Below are 4,985 nucleotides of genomic sequence, written 5' to 3'. Positions count from 1 at the left end.
CAGCCTAACAAATTGATTGTTGATGTTCATGTTACTACAAGCAGGTTACCTGTGGGAGGTGGATAATTAATTCAGGAGAAATCTATGGCAGCCTTGATTTGCATGGAGGAGTTAAGGCACAGCCTGGGTAATTTCATAAAAATTGGCAGCACTTCTGATTGCTCTGCTGTGCTCCTTGCTTTTCTTCTATCTCCTCTGCTTCAGCAGACAAGAACTGTTTCTTCTTCCAGCAGTGTGAACTACTGTGAAGGCTTCAGCTCTAAAACCCTCTTGGTACTACAGTGGGCTGTGTTGCAGAAAGCAAGGGGATTCTTACTCCTGACTTCAGAGGGAGAAGAATCAACCTCATCATTTGTGAGATGCAGTTATAAATCTGCAATATTGATTTTGTGGACAATTGCTGTCATTTGGTATGTTTAAAACAGGGATGGTGGAAGATTGGGTATGTCCCAAAGAAGACTCGTTTTTATTGAAGGGTTTATTTTATCTTATATATACATATATGTATAATTCTTCAATTATTTCAGTCAGTTACTGCTGATTTAATTAGATTACGATTCTAAAGCTGCTTTGTAATTTTATGATCTCCATTTATTGCCAGTTGAGAGAAGAGCAAATAGAGCCATAAGTTAGGTTTTCATTTTGCAAACAGCTCGCTCATTACTGCAGCACAAATGTAAATCAGTCCTCCATGGTTTAGCTGTAGCTGGTGACAAGCACTGGRTGATGGTTTCAGCATGACATTTTAGGGGCAGACACCTTTTCCCTTGAATAAGCTGCTGAAAATGATGCTGCCTTGTATATTCTACTTAAGCTGAGAAGATCTGTGTGCCTCCCTGTCCAGTGCAATGTTTGCTCTGAAAAGGACAACCAGCATGRATCAATACTGATCTTTTAATTCACCCATGAAATTGGTAAAAGCTTGAGTTGGACAAGGGGGATAGAATGAGTTCTTGGTGATATTTTAGCTCAGAGCTATATTGTCTGGAAACAGCAGTGGTGTTTATGTTCCTATGGTAAGCTCTTCTTTTCAGGGAGTCATGATTCTGTTTTACAGTTTGCTGTGTGTTAGGCTGGGCAGCAGGAAGTTTTTCCCACTTACTCTGATTAATTTATTACAATGACAGAAAAAAAAAAAACCAAAATGAAGGGCAAATTAGCTCATAGTATGTTTGGTGCTCAAATAAGAGTTATTGTTGGATTCACATTGAAACCCTTTGAATCTTGAAAATGAGAAGAGCTTAATCTGCAAGCAGTTGCTGCTGGGCAAAGTGCTTATTCCTGGGTTTCTGGGATGCTTCATCCATTCCCTGACCATGAAACAGTCTTTTCTGAGGTCTTCTGTAAGTGCTAGAGGCAGGGGATGTGTTTCAGCCTTCTTAAGCTGTCACTTACCCTTGCAGCTGAGCAAAAGCCCCACTTTGAGGCAATATCAAGCACAATTTTATTCRTTAGCTTGTAAGAAGTCCAATGTAACTTTAAAAGACTCTGTGCTTGTGTCTATTCAACTCTATCGGTAAAATTTGGACCAACTCTCAGCTGGCACTTCTAAAAGCTCCTGGCCCTGAGACTTGGGTCTTAGGCAATCAGACATGTTTCTGTTCGTGATAAATCTTACTGATTTCAGATATCAAGGGTTTATGTATTCAGATAAAAAGCCTGGGCAAATGAAGTGAGAGGCAGAARTTGTCATTTTTCTCTCCAGAGTTTCACAGAGCACATATTGAAGTACTTAATTTGAAAGTAGACAGAAAGAAAATACCATTTCAAGTATATTCTTTTTCATTCTAGAGAGCTGTAGATTAGCACTGCCTTTAAGGCCAAATAAATTTTTGCTCACAGTGGTGTTCAGTGGTGCTTTGCTTAATGCAACAGCTTTTAAAGGCAAGCTACCAACTACACCCAAATATGTGTTGCTCTTAGTTTCTTCCAATGCACTGYGTATGCTTAATTAACTCCAGTTATTTATTGGAAGACATGTAGTCAGGATCTCAAATCTTCCTCTGCACCTCTTGGTATGTGGTGCCCTCAAAATCCTTGGGGCTTGTTGTGGGAGTTCATGAATCTGGTTTAGCCCAGTTAGAAACCTAAGAAATCCCTTCTTCTGTTAAATCTTCCACAAAACATCTGCTGAATTTGTGGGATTAGAATTTATGCAGCCACACACCTTAGTTTTTCTTCCCTGGACATTTGTGTGGGTCATCTTAGATATTAGAAAAATATGTTTGTAAAAATAAGGTGGGAGAGATAAGGAGAGAAAGGGCTGGATTCTACTGAGATTTCTTCTAAWCTGGTCAGGCTTTTTATCTATTCCAAACTTTTTGTCATTGGAAGAAAATAGCTAAAATTGCACCYGAGTAACTTTATAAGGTTTGACATTGAGCTGATTAAATGGCTGTGTTGTTATGGGCTGTGGAAATGTGTATTAGGCAGAATCCAGCCCCCACACACAGCACCTGCAGTGCCTTACAAATCGTGCCAGTGTGTGGTGTTGTGTTTGTAAATCCAGGTGATAATTCAACACTTCCTGAAAAAAACAAAGGGCCATAATTCTGAAATGTGCTGAAGTGAATTGTGCTGGTTAGGAATGGTGCTTATTTTATGGAAAAACGTATTTGCTGGCAGTTCCTTTTTGTGTGCAGTGACAATGCCTCAGCTTCTCCTATGAATATTCAGTTGAACAGTGCTGCAGTGATGCAATTTTATATCTTAGCCTGTCACGTATTCGCTTCACACATTTTCTGGCAAATGTCCTTTCTGCTGAATGCTTTGTGGGGACAGCCAAGTTGAAGTAAAAAGGAAAAACACCTTTCTTTTTTAAGGACTGAGATGGCTAATAATACACTGGAGGTGTTAAAAAATAAATTTGCCCTGAGCAGCCTTCTTGAACTGAAGCAGCTTTGGACAAGATGACCTCCAAAGGGTGTTTTCACCACAAATTATTTTCAAAAAAATTTTCWTCACAAATTTGTGACACTCCCTGGAAAGTCAGGAGGAATGGTGTAACTAAAGGATGTTCAATATAGGAGCAGTGAGCATGTACCAAAATCTGGGTGCTCCAAGAAATGGAAGCTTCTGGAAGCCTCAGAGGGGGCAAGGTTTGCACTCTGGCTCTGAACTGTACCTCTGTCATAGATATTTTCTCCAGCTGCCTCCACATAGCCTTCCTTAGCCTGTGGGCTCATGTCATGAATGCTTAAACATTGTAAAAGTTATTTGTTTGCTTTGAAAGTGAATGTTGGACCACAGCTGATTGCAGAACTTGTATGTAAGTGAGATTTGGAGCTCTGCTTCAAAGTTGTSAGGGGTCAAGAGAATTTATATTGAACAACACAGACTCCTTTAGTGAGATTAACATGCTGCAAACAYAAATGTTTTTACAGATTTTCAGTTGAAGGTTTCACTCAAAATATCTATGATAACAATTKCTTGTGTTCTTGTTGCCTAAGAGACTCTGAATATCTTGGAGAACTTCACCGTGGTAAAGAAAACCTTTGTTTATCTCTGGAATTAATACAATTTTTTTTCAAAACATAAAATAATAAATACAGTGTTACTTTATCTACTCAGACTGCCATAAAATATAAAATCAAAATATATAGCAAAAGAAGGAACTGAATTGTTGTGGAGAATTTGTGCATAGTGTGTTTCTGTGACTCCATCCCGTTCCAGATCTGCTCTGAGTCTACACACCATGGGCCTGAACTGCAGCACAGTATGCCTAAATAGATGTTAGGAAAATAATTTTTACAGAGCAAGGGCATTCAAACACTGGACCAGATTCCTTAACTTCTCTGCACAGGCTTTATTGTGGGACATTAAATTAAATAAACATCTGCCAAAAGTCTTCTAGAACCAGCTGATCCTGCCTTGAGGTGGGGGAGGGATTGAATTACATTACTCTTCAAGGTCCATTCTAAACCTGTTTTCTATATTCAATAATATGTTACTAGTGTAAGCATCTTATTTCTAAATAAATAAAACCCTCCAACAAAGGGACTGAGGTACACCCAGAGCAGTATTGCGGGGGGACAATTTTGTTTTCACACAGTTTGTCCCAAATCCAGGATTTTGCAGAATAAAGCTGTAATGAGTTCAGAAGTTGTGTGTAGCCAGGTGAGTGGTKTAGCCCTGTGCTCTGCAGCTGAATTGCCCTTTTAGCTCTTCTGTTCCTGTGGTAAATGTGCGGCTGGTGGCACAGGCAGGACTGATTTCAGGACGCCTAACAGTATTTTCTGCCATGATATGTTACAGCATAATTCTGGTGTTCATGTTCATATGTCTCTCCCAGGTTAAGGAGGAAAAATCCTACTTTATGGGGTGTATAGATTTTAGATGTTCAGAAGAACATTTTCACCCAGTCAAACTGACTTGCGATTGGACTTTGTGTCCTTTAAAAATATTACCTTGCTCTCAAAAATGAAAAAATGAAGAAGAAAAAAAAAAAAAGATTAAGAGTAGGAAGAGTTTATCTGGGAGCAAAAATGATCAACCATTCTGTCATCTGTCCTAGTGATAAGAGTAATCGGAGGACGATTCCTCAGACTTTCTAGTGAGAAATGAGAGYAGCTGGTTTTACTGTAATCAGGATGTAGGATGAACTAATGAATGGAAAATTTTGAGTATCAGATCAATCTTGGCAGTGAGTTGAATTGTAACACCCTGCACCCCTCCCACAAGAGATAAGAATATTCTGGATTTCCCCAAGGTCTGTATTCGTTTCCTGAACATGAAAGGGTTTGGCTCAATGTGGGTATAATTTGCCAATGTGCAGAGGCTTGTGAACCATTAACACTCATGTTAAAAACTCAGGAAAGTGTTCAATGGTTCATGGACCTGTGTATTATAGAAAATAAATCATGTCTAATGGKTCCTCCCTTTATGTTAGTCCTGGAGGGGTTGTGATGGGATAGATGGGGCAGTTCCTCACRTCAGCCATCACAGCCTCTCGATACAACCACTGATGTTGAAACTGCACTGTAAAT

Source organism: Malurus melanocephalus, unplaced genomic scaffold (assembly GCF_030028575.1).
Source record: "Malurus melanocephalus ecotype Western Australia unplaced genomic scaffold, MMel_1.1 scaffold_222, whole genome shotgun sequence".
Lineage (NCBI taxonomy): Eukaryota > Metazoa > Chordata > Aves > Passeriformes > Maluridae > Malurus > Malurus melanocephalus.
Note: the sequence above shows the minus strand (reverse complement) of the source record.